Below are 13,364 nucleotides of genomic sequence, written 5' to 3'. Positions count from 1 at the left end.
AGAAGAGTGGGTAATGTTACATTGAACAAAAATATTTAGTATCAAGTGACTGCTCAGTTGTGTTTTTACAGGTAAATAACATTGCAATAACAATTTTCTATATTGCATTTTGCAGCTTATTTTTAAAAAGAATCTTGTAATTGGTGCACTAATGGCAAATGGTTTAAATAGTTATACTTTGTACCAACAGTATTTTAATTTGACAATCTCAATGGACAAAAACACAAATGTGTTGTGAATGCTATCTTTTCCAACATGAAAATCTCTTTTAAAAGACCATAGTGACATATCTTTTTTACAGTGCATGTATAAATCACAAATAAAAATCATACGTTTGCAAAGTTGCCAAATAAAGAAATTTTTGACTGTATTCAAATCTTACAAACCCACTTTGTTTGTTTAACAAATACTACCATAAAAATGCAATATTTTAGAATCCAAATCTTACTCGCCCTGACATAAATCTTACAAAAGGGAATAACTCTGCCTTTATTCAAAGGCCAGAAAGTTGTAAAAAGTTTGTAAAAAGTTGACTTTGGAAGTTGGCCAGACATTCTAAGACCTAACACTTTGGCACTCTATCGATTATTGAAAATCTGTAATCTACTAAAACAAACAACGACCCAGAGAAATCTGTGGATTATATCACTGTGAAACCTAGGTATATAGTTTCATTCAAAGAATAGATTTATTGGCCTTTATTGTTGTTTTAAATGCATGTGAAAATTGAATAAAATTCGTCAATATTTAAATCACTAAATATTTTACAACAGGTGTGATCAGGTAAAATTCAGGTAGGGTTCAACTTTTGTCTTTGTCTTATTTCTAATATCTAATTAAGAATTTCATAGAGAAAATTATATTTGAAAATTATGAAATACATGGTATTTATAGGTCGATTAAGTATTTATATGTTTGTATGATGACTTTCAGTTTTTTTAAAAATTCTTCCTGATTCCAAAATCTAAATGTCAAGGAGGTGTCTCAAGAGTTTTTAATGCTCTATGTGTTATTTTTTTTAACATTTTCAATTATAATTTTCTTTGAGTGATTGGTCTTCTTGGTGTAATTTTGGTCTACATACCAAAATAGCTTATGCATTGTTGTTTTGAGCTAAGATTTCAAGACATCATTGTTTTTTTTTCCAAACTTTTGTTAAAAAGATGATGTTTGATGTTTTATTGTCTTTGAAGAACAAACTTCTTCAGGACAGGTAGATAAAGGGAAAGAAAGCTACTTTTATGAATGATGATAAATTTAATCAGATCAGAGTCAGAACAGAAAGTGAGATTTAGTCATTTGAATTTTTAGTGAAATAAAGGGAATGGTAAGGCTTTTGTAATTAGACGTTGTTTCAATTTTTAGATATTTTACAGCAGATAATTTGTTGAAGCTAAAACTCCATAGTTGTTTAGTAGTTATAAGAAGAAGTTCTTAAATGTTTCAGAAATACTGCCAATAAAATATTTGGATAAAATAAGTGGAATACATAGCTATAAAGCATAATGTTTAAAAAAATCTGCTATCTCTCCTTTCCATCATTGTACGTGTAATGAATTGTAGAAAAGGGGAAAATGTGAAAAGAATGAAAGAAGAGAATGTTAAGATGGATACAGACATTGTGGGGCCTAATTTGTTTTCCAAGAGTCTTCAGCTAATCTGTTACCTTTCATCAAACAAAATTTAAAAGTTTCTTTCCATATAAAACTTGGCAGATAGTGTTGTCCATCTCCATAGCAGGTAATCTCATGATTATTCAATGTGAGTATATAGAGACTGACATCATAGACATACAGTGCTGTGGTCAGTTGCTTAGAGTCAGAGGTATGCTGTTGTATACTTTAGGAACAGTTATCACAAAGTTTGGCCAAAACAAGGCCATTCAAGATATCATCATGTATACACTATAAACACATTTGATAGGTTTTAGTACTTTATTTGCTTTTATTTTAACATTTGATTAAATGCCATTATATTTGGTGCTTTTCATTTGATTTCTAGTCATGGAGATGTGATTGTATAAAATTGCCTTATGTTGAACAACAATTTTAATCTAAAACATGCCCAAAAGATCCTTATATATGTATCTTTTTTTTCTGTCTCATAGAGACTTACAATGCAAATTTTTGGATTGAAAACAATAAGTTATTGTGATGATTTTATCATTGCAAAAAAATTTCTCTTAATTAAAATTTCATCTTGGAACATTCAACATAACTGAAGCAGGATATTTCTATAAAAAAAGCTCACAAAAATTCAAATCCCATTTTTGACTAAACCACAAAATCAAATTAATTTTTGCCGAAAATTCTGAATTTACAGTATTCTATTCTCTTACCCCTGCTTGAAAAGTGGTATATAGTGATGATCATGTTGTTTGTCCATCCCAAGTTTTAATCTGTAACTTGTCTGAAATCACTGAATGGAATTGTATGAAACTTTCACAGATTCTTTATTACATGATGACATTGTGCATCTCCTATTTTGTTTTTTCACATCTGAATGCCTTAAATTACTTGCTGGGTTTCTTACATGGTTTCTGTGGAGGGGAGCGAGGTATCACCAAGTAAGCTTTGTTTACAGTTTTTCTAGTTTTAGATGTGCTGATCTTGGTCTGAAAAATTTGTAAACATCTAAATCATTAGCATGTCTCCATTCATTTGATATGTAGGTCACAACTAATATAGTAGATACATCCTTTTAAATGAGCATATATCTCCATATCAATAGTCCCTGTCAGGTGCAAAAATCTCACCTATCAGTCCTTTTATCATGCTCTTTTACTCAGTGATACCTATATATGACCTTGTTAAAGATCCATAGAGGTGTGTCTTAGAAGTCAGGCACCTGCTTGTATGTTCAGTGTTTCCTTTATCAAGAGCAGCCTCAGTTACATCAATTCTAATAATTCGAAAACATTTTTTAACTAAAAACCGCTGTGCTCCAAATCCGAGGTGTAAAGTAAGCGCTCAAGGGTCCAAATCTGTTTATAGAAATTGAATAGAGAGTTCAGATTTTTTATGGATTTATTATTTTTCTTTTAAAATTGGTCCATTCATATTCTGATCTGTTATGGTTAAAAGACCAAAAAAGTAAGCCACACTCAATGGGTTCTTAGCTATCGTATTTAAATCTGGTACTGATCACTTGATCCTTCGAAACTTTTTCATAAGTAATGGAATTCATTCCAAATTCCGCTGTTGTTTTAATTGGTTTAGCTCCTTGTGGCAGAAAATAATTTGTAATTTGAGTGGATAACTTATTCGGTTTTGAACTATAATTGGAACTAAGGCATGATGGAACAAGCTTAAAGAATTACAAAAGTGTTGAAATTTCAAGATGGATAAGCCAAAAAGGAGTCGAATTCCAGTAAAGGTAATGATAGCATTTAGAAATCAGTCATCCCAATGATCATTTGTTTGTTTACTTTATACACGGTTCATTTACTTTGAATTTAAGATCACAATTTAAAAATAATAAATTTGATTTTGTTTGGTCTATTTCTTTTAAAGTATTTCATTTGTGTGAATACTGTCACCAGAACTTATACAAATTGACAAACCCTTGTGTTTTATTTGTTAAATATCTATTCTGAAATGATTCGCACTTTTTTCGTGTTATATATTTTGGTCTTAGTTCTTGAAAATGCAATGCTTGATTTGAAATAAAAAATGTCTTTTCATCTATAAAATGAAGTGTGTTATACATGTATCTTAATTTTCAATAAAACATTGTACATTTCTTACATTTTCATCATTTGTCTTAGAGCTGTAAATGAGCAATAGGCCAGTTGTAGCATTTAAACATTAAGTTTGATTTGCAGGTGAAAGGATTTTATTCTTTAGAGTTGAATCTGGAGTTTTACTGTTTCACTTTCTATGTCTTTGAGATTGAGTTGTTAATTGAAATCTTAAATGAAGAAATCCATAAGTTGTTAGTTGCATCTTGACATTAATGCACTGGCACCAATTCTAGTGTTCTACTAGTTGTATCTTGTTTGGAACTGATCCTGAATTACCATAATGACTCAACTAGATCGGGCAGTGGTCCAGTTGTTAAAATCAGTTGAAAGTGGAAATAAGCCAATTAACGTTGTTGCTGCCATTCCTGATGGGATTATGTAGTATGAAGTGTTTCAGGGCATTATGTTCTGTTTTATAGCCTAATAACAGAATGAATTGTGTATTGCATGGCTTATAATCCTCTTAATCTAGTATTAAATCCAAAATGTTATTGCTGAGACCCTCTGGAGTGGTGTTTATTATAAGACTTTTACAATACATTCTTCTTATTGATAGTAATGGTCTAATGATTGTTGAAATTAATCTCCTTTTTCACTGATTTATTAAAGTCTTGTATTAGAATTTTAATTTAGTTACAAGTTCTAATATTCTAGTTCTTACCAAAGATTTTAATTGTATATATGTTGTGTCAACATTACTTCAGGCAATGAAAAACAAATTTGAAGATGTGTTACTGTTTGTCTAGAGATACACATAGTAAATATTTGATAGAAAGGTCTGAGGTTTTAAAAAATAATTTGCCCTTTTGAAAAAGTTGAGACAGACAAGTTTTTCATCTGTGTCAATCTGTTTGTAAATGTGTCCATTTGACATATCCCTGTAGATGTTTTGTCATTCTATTGACATATACATTGAAACCTGTCAATACAAAACCCATTTTGAAGAGAAAAGAGAAGTCCCTGTGTAAATGAGTCTGATGTCCCTGCGTAAATCACACATCCTCTGAAGTTCCTGTCTGAATCAAACATCCTCTGAAGTCCCATCTAAATCACACATCCTGTGAAGTTCCTGTCTGAATCAGACATCCTCTGAAGTCACTGTCTACATCAGACATCCTCTGAAGTCCCTGTCTAAATCACACATCCCCTGAAGTCTCTGTCTGAATTAGACATCCTCTGAAGTCCCTGTGTAAATCACATATCCTTGAAGTCCCTGTCTAAATCACACATCCTCTGAAGTCCCTGTCTGAATCAGACATCCTCTGAAGTTTCCATCTAAATCACACATCCTCTGAAGTCCCCCGTCTGAATCACACACTCTGAAGTCCCTGTTTGAATCACACATTCTCTGAAGTCCCTGTCTACATCACACATCCTCTGAAGTCCCTGTCTGAATCGCACATCATCTGAAGTCCCTTTTTATCAGTTTCAATCTATTTTTAGTTGTGCAAAATGATAATTAACCTAACCTGAACAAACCTGATAGTCTATATAGACATTATATCAGGACTTATTATATGCCTGTTGTGGTTCTGTCTAAAAAAATGTCTCCATAGCACTAAAATGTATCTCCAGGTTCAAAATTATAAAATTTTATACCAATATTTGAAATTTGTTCATTTGAGTTACATGTGATAAGCGTTCTTATTTTCAGTTATTACAATTTTAACTTCATAGATTTGCATTTTTTATGTAATTCAGAAGCATACCAGTAAATATTTCCATCTCCAATCAAGCTGTATACAATATAAGAATATAGACCAGTTTTTACCAACTTGTTTGAATTTGAATTCTATCTGCATTACCAGAATGTTTTAGCATAGGATGGCCTACATTTGGATCTTATATTGTTGATTCCTACATTGTAATATCAATGGAATATATAGACTTTAGACATCTCTAAAGCCCCATTAGAATGCAGTCCTTTGTTGTTGATGATGATCTGGTATTTGTATAAACTTCTCAGTAAACTATCTTACATTGTAGGATATGTTGCTGTTATTCATGTGTCAGTTAAATATTTCAATAAAAAGAAGTGAATTTATAACATTGGGCCATACGTGTCATCAGAGTATATAAGTTAGTGTCAGATTACGAATACCTTGGAATTTCCTTGTATGTGGGTACTTTAAACATACAAAATACATGTACAAAATTTTGGTTTGAAGAAGTTTTCATTCATGCCAATTAATGCAGAATAATGTTTCTCTAAGTTAAATTTGTACTTTCTGTATTTATATAAATGCACATAAACTGTTTTCAAGAGTAGATTTTTATTTGTGTAATGCATTTGCTTATGTCATGAATAAACTTGAATGAGTTTGAAACTTTCTTGTTCTGACTCTTGTGACAGCTTGAAATTTAAAAAAATGCTATGAAGATATCTAGAAATTTTACTTAAAGTTATTATAGGACTTATTAGTACTGTGTAAGCACTTGAGGAATTTTGGCTAGTTTTACTATAACAATTGGAATGTGTTGGTCGACTAATCTTTCTATTATGTCAATCAGAGAGTAAATGTTAGTTTTAACCAAATTATGTCTGATTATATTTGGTCATCTAACATTAAAACTTTAAAATTAAGAAGGGATAACTTGCCTACCTGTGAAATATCATATTAACAATTATCTAGCCACACCTGAAAGTTAAGAAAAAAAAACTATCTACCTTACATAGATGTAAAGTGTCGATTTAAGTGATGAATCTATTGACTAATTTATCAAAAAATTGACCTGGACATAATATGATTGATTTTGTAATACCGATCAAGCAAGGAAGAGAAAGAGGTTGTAGTACTATTGACTTTTGAGGATATCATCCGGTTACAATAATAAAGTCTGATTTGGTTGACTTGCCGTACACCCTATTGTCAACTGGCAGTCACAGCTCGCTTCTCCTTTACAATATCATAATGTAGTGAATTGAAAACAGGTGGACAAGAATGTTGGTCTAGTTTTATTGTTTTGATCTTTTATGGAATTCAATTAATTGCAAGTTACTGAACTAAGTGAAAACTATCCAAAATGGCTTTAGCCGTCTTGAAGGGAATTACTAAACTGAAAGTAAGTACAAATATGTCTTTTCTATGTCAGAAATATGTAACATTTGACCCTGCTTTAAATGTTTTATGATAATAAAGCTGCTTTCATGTTTTTGAATAAGTAAACCTATATTTCTTCTATATAATCTCCTGCTAGTCACAATAGGAGATGACTGTGAGAAAAATAAATCTTTTATTTGTTGGTCAATGGAAGACATTAAGCCTGCTGATTGTGGGTTGTGATAGTAGTAAGACTACCACTTAAAATGGATAATATTCATATCTAATAATCTACATCTGTTTTGTTTCTTCTGTTATTGTGTTTTACAATTGTTTGCTCATTGATAAAATTCCTTCAGAAGTTGAATGAATTTGGTGGCTCATTTTGGGAGCAGAAACAAAATTATAAGTAGATATGATTCTTTCAAGTTGTAGTGGGTGACATTATGATTTGCATCAATATGGGATAAAATGGTGTTGAGTAACTTTTAATTTCTTTATATACAGTTGTTGTAAGGCATTGTTTAAACAGGGCACTCAAACAACATGGAAATTTTTTTGGGAAGTTGTGTTGTCTTTCATATGCAGTTGTTATTTTGTTCACTTATACAAGATTATATGATTGACCATCACTTTTTTTCACATGCTACATGTACATTTAACCAAAACCCCTATCATTATGAGACTAGTAACCAAGTATTACAAACCATGTCTTCAACAATTCTCACTTAGTGGCTAATAGTCACTGTCAACCCAATAAAAAGATGGCATTTCTTTGAAAAGACAATATTTTGTGTTTTAATATTTTCCATGGTTTAGCAAAATTTTCTTTTTAGCTCACCTGGCCATAGGCCATGTGAGCTATTGCCATCACTTGGCATCCGTCATCATTGTTAACAATTTTTCAAAACTCTTCTCCTCTGACACCACTGGACCAATTGGAACCAAACTTGGTATGAATGTTCCTTGGGGTGTGGGGATTTTTGATCCATTGAAAAGCATGGCCGCTGTTACTAAAAGTAGAATATAGGGGTCAGACAGTAGTTTTTGGCATATATCTCCAAAACCGTTAGGTTTAGCCAAATTCTTTCAGTAGCTGAAACCATCCTTATTCTTAGGACTACAAAAGTCTTCTGGCATAAAAGTTGTCAGACACCTTCTCATAAGAGTTATTGCCCTTGACAATGGAAAATGACAGGTTTTTCAGTTTTCAGCCAATGTCTTGAAAACTATAATAGATTTAGACTTTCGTTTGCTGAAATGATCATATGATAAGTCCTATCAAAGATTTCTTGAGTCAAAATTGTTGGACAACTTCTTGTTTAATTTATTGCCCTTAAAAGGCAAAATTCAACCAGGTGGGCGATTCAGGCTCCTGGGAGCCTCTTGTTTTTTTTTTTGTTTTTTTGTTTTTTAGATTTTAATTCAAGGATTTCTATGTATAACAAATACCATGCATTTCATTGGTTCTTTCAATTATAATTTTCCCTACAAAGAACAATAATACTATTGCATTGGTTTGTGGTACAAATAGTCTTACCTTGTAGCTCACAAGGTCATGCTAAGCAATGTCACTGGGACATATTTTTTTTCATCATTTGACAGTTTGGTTCATTGGACTTACACATTATTGTGAAACTAATAATGCACTAGTAATGTAGATACTTCTTATTACATTGTATTCAAGAACAACGACTTTAATGGTCAGTTTAACACTATTGGGTACAAGGCTACATATACTCCTTCTAAATAAAAGGCTGTTTTGTGTTGAGGGGCTATAACACTTACGTTTATTTTCCCAACTTCAATAACAATTCAGTCTGTTTGTAAAAGCTACAAACCAGGACATCATTTCACAAAGCACTCGTAAGACTTACGTACACAAAACAAAACAGACTTACATGCATGTAAGCCTTAGGTAAGCTTAGTGAAACGGTATCCAGAACCTTAAATTTTAGAATTTTCACTTTATTCCAATGAATTTTAACTACCCCAATCAATTTTTACTAATAGCTTAAGGCACAAAACAATAACATGGGTGTTTATTCCCCCCTCTCATAGTCCTTTGAAATATTACATCAACTTCCTAAATTTTCCTTCCAATGTTAGCCTCCCAAGATATATCATTCTCCACACAGTTGTTCTGTGAATTAAACAAGACAATATAACCTACAGTTCACATGTCTTGTTTCAAAAATATCTGCAATTTTTCCAAAAGAAATCAAGAACTATAACATTTTTGAGAGCTGACCTTTGATATTTGTCTGAGTAAAACATAGAATTTAAGTATATGTAGTTCAATTTTTTTGTTGAAAGTTAAACAGATATGTTTGTTTGTCTCAAATCCTCAAGGATTTAATCCTTATTCTTTTGATAAGTGAAAAACAGGACATGAATTTAAATGATTTATTTCTGCTTGAAAATATTTTAACAATGTTTTCCCAAAAAGATGAATAATCTGAGCAAGAATTATGGTATCAAATATAAAATCTGATGGTCATCTAATTGTATCTTGTCATACCCTGGTGTTAAAAGACTTTTGATCTCACTTAAACTGACAACAAATAAGTTATTGTAAAAGGGACATTCTAATGTTCTGAACAATACTATAAAAGATGGTCACTTTCTGGCTGTAAACATGACCTTTTGGTGACCTCTAAGCATCTCAGGTTTATTGTAACTGTTTGCTTGTTGTCTGTTCATCTAGAACTACCGTTTTTGATTAATCTATTGATTAATGCTGGTTTTCACATGCAAATGGAATTGATAAGGAGTTTCCATAAATGGGAAATTTCTCATTACAGAACTTTGGTATGAGAATTTAAGGTTCAATGTAAGAAATTTTAAGACCATTATTAATGACTGTCTGATGGAGTGATAGTAACTTCTATGGCTTGCAGTTTTGCAGTGTTTTATGACAATCTTGAAAGGAGTACGACTTTACACTGTCAAAATTTGTATGATCCTTACAATTGTCAAAAAAGCTTAGAAATGCATTGATAAGGTGTCAGAAGGAAATCTTGCCATATTGTAATAATCATTTGCAAAACTTATTTGACCAATTTTTGTTAAGCATTGTTTCTTATGCTATCTTACTGCTGTTATAAGATTACTGATAAATCCTCCTATGAAAGGCATTAGAAGTTCTAGAAGTTTTGACTTTTATCATATGTAACCTATAGAAGCCCTTGTAGTACCTCTATGGTCGTTGTACATAATAAATCATACTTAAGCTACACTTCTCACCTTTATATTTTTATATCATATTTTATTCATTCCATAGTCCTTAGAAAGTATTTTACAACTCTTGAGAGATAAACCATTAAAAACTACATATTTACTTGTTTTTTTTACCTGAGTTTTCCTGAGGCCAACACCATAAGTGCTAGTATGAGTACAATCAATTATGAAAAACATAATTTTCTGTCAGATTTACATATGATTATCATTAATAATATTGTTTATAAAACTGTAGAACATTTTTAGGTTAGAGAGATCAGACGTGTCTTCCAGCTTCATGTAACATCTCTGTTCTATGTATTCTCCAGTTCTATGTAGTCTGTGGAGAAAACGTGTCTCAACTCGAAAACTTAAAACTACATTTATCTTATGACAAATCATATAACGCAGGGGTATCAGAATTAGTGTTGTGTGAAGACATTTTCTTTTAAGATGAATTCCTTATCAAACTTTTGATGTTTATTGTTTGACACTAATTTTCAACAAATTAGTATTCCAGCTAAGAATCATGCAAAATGTGATTCATGGAAAACCTACGTATTTTCATTTTTGATATTTTGTTTAAAATGTTATACTAAACAGAAATTAACATGTGGATTTTCATAACATCTCTGTTTGTAAGAGATACAAATTATGTAGAATGTACCGTTGAATTCAAAATATAGGGAGATAACTCTATAAAGGACACTAAAATACAATAGAAACAGATTGGAATAAATAAATAAACATTTAATTAAATAGACCTATAAAGCAACTTAATAACAAAATTAAAAATATATAGCATTTTTTTGGGGTGTATCATATATTACAGAATTTGATTCTTACAAAGACTGCTACTTAAGCTGTTATTGATTGGAAATGTGTAACACAGTAATTTGTGACTCCCCTATCATCTTTAAATGAACTTAATGATATTTGCAAAGAATGTTTTCATTCATAATTTTCACTGCATGCAATTTATTCACATTTTTTGTAAAAGCATGTATTTAGAGCCTTGAAAAAAGATAGGTATAATGATTAGATGGTTTAAAACTCAATTTAAAGAAATATTTGGGTGTGTATACCTCACACGTAAGTGGTATGCATTAAGTCTACCACATCATAAAACTATCTTTATACATTTGTAACAGACATTATAAAATTTCATATGACCAAGATTGTCATTGGAGATAACTTAGAAAAAGTAATTTTATATCTATATTTTTGACATACAATAATAAAGTGTACAATTATACATATTGGTTTTACATACAATAAAGTGTACATTTGTACTTCTGGGTTTGACATACATGACCTAGTGGGTTATTTGTACTGATAACATTTTGCCAACATATTTCTGTGTAAACAACATACAAAGTCTGTGTACTTAATATTTATCCCTAAAAACATTGATGCACTGCACTGCAGTGACTGTTCCAGAGTCCGGGATACAGGTGTTGAATCCCTTTTTTGTTGGATAATTTTGTCAATTTTGAGCAATATTTTGGCAAAAATGAGCAAATAATATTCTGGAACCCTCCCTTTTTCCTAGAACTCCTTCTCAAAATCTCTTGATATGCCCCTGCAAAGTACTACAAATGTCCTTAAAGTCTGGTTTTCTAGTTAAAATTTAAATGAATGAATTGGGACTAAGTAGACTTCTTGGTTTCAAATGTTTGGAAAGGGCCATTGTTGAAGACCTTAAAGTAAGCAAACGTATAATTTATGCCCCCATTTGTAATGTAGGTCCAACTGAAGCCAGGTCAAATTACTAGTAAGAAAATCATCAACAACCAGCCATAAAGAATTACCTCTTCTCTGTTGGGATTTCAACCTAAGATGGAAATTAATTGCACTAGAATCACTCATTTTAGGAATTGCTTGACTTTAAAATTTGACTACTAAAAAAGTAGGCCTGCTGGCAAATGTTGTGGGTTTATGATGAGTAGTCCTGCTGACCAGTATTGTGGGATTATATTTAGTAGACATGCTGACCAGTATTGTGGGTTTATATTGAGTAGACCTGCTGACCAGTATTGTGGGCTTATGATGAGTAGACATGCTGTTTATATTGAGTTGGCACACTGGCCATTGTTATTTGTTTATGCTGAGTAGGATTGATGGCCAGTATTGTGGGTAAGGATACATTGAATTTGGACATACACACATATGATGTTTATACTAGAAAACATTTTTTTTATAATATTACATTCATTGATCTTTGAAGAAGGATGTGATTTGTTATGATTTACAATTTGAGTACAAGTACAGCCACTGGCAGCTGCATGCTATGAAATGTGTCCCAATAATATACCTAAAAGGTGTAGATAACATGTCTGTCTTGATGTAAAGTGCTGATTTCAACACTTTGTACCATGTTCATGTATACAGAGACATCAAATTTACATTAAAGTGATGATCACTTCCTAGAACCTACATGTGTTCTGTGGTGAGTAGGTCACTGTTATACTATGTAACACCATGTTCTTCTAAAAACAAAATAAGTTTTATTACAGTTTAGTTGTAAATGTGTAAAAGTTACAGTTTGGTAAGGTAGGAAGGCTATCCATGTTTTTGTTAGATCCTTTAAATGAATTTTCTTGTGGACTAATTGGGAAGTGTATTAATTCAAATAGGTATGATATGCATCTCCTTGTCTTTTGGTTTGAAAACTTTGTGTATTGAACTCTGTTGAGACTCTTATTAGGTATTTGTCAAATTTGGTATATTTGTTATAGGTTCTTAGTGATAATACAACATACTAAAAAGGTTTGTTGAATCAGAATAATCTGTCTGATTGGAGTAAGATGCCTTCCTAAGGGCTGTTGTTTCGGTGTGGTAGAAATTATTAAAAAAACTAGCTCAGGCTAGTACATAGCATGGTCTGTTCAATTGGTCAATCCATATTGTCCATGTAATGTAATATTTGTCATAGGATGTCAACAAATCAAACAAACCTTTATCATCAACTTTCTCTTGTATCAGAAACCAACATGGACTGTGTTTTGTGGAACACAAGTTTTGTCCTTAATTTATTTTTCTTGTCAGGAGTGTTATTACTGTAAAGTTTCTAATGGATGAAAAGTTTGTCATTTGAGAGAAAATTCAGTATTTTATAACAGCAGAAGTTGCATTTTTTTCATAGATATCTATATTGTTCTTGGAATCCAAGTTTATACCATATTTCTCGGCAGATATGTGATATTACTTTCAGTATACAGACATTGTATTTGTATCATTGTTACATTCTTTTTGTGTGTTAACAAAATAAAGTACCTGATAGTTTCCAAAATAAATTTAAATCTTTTCAGAAAAGATGGTCTAATTTGATGTTTTTTGTTATCCTTTGATAAAGCACATAT

The 13,364-nt window shown here is 31.3% G+C and overlaps 1 protein-coding gene across 3 annotated transcripts in view; it reads left to right on the top strand.

The window, feature by feature from the left end:
• LOC148629814 (uncharacterized) overlaps positions 1 to 13,364 on the top strand; it is a 75,975-nt gene that overhangs the window by 37,970 nt on the left and 24,641 nt on the right. The window lies entirely within an intron of this gene.

This window comes from Perna viridis, chromosome 1 (assembly GCF_037379345.1).
Source record: "Perna viridis isolate PV_CMFRI_1.1 ecotype Kerala chromosome 1, ASM3737934v1, whole genome shotgun sequence".
NCBI lineage: Eukaryota > Metazoa > Mollusca > Bivalvia > Mytilida > Mytilidae > Perna > Perna viridis.
Note: the sequence above shows the minus strand (reverse complement) of the source record. Positions and strands in the feature narration are given on the sequence as shown.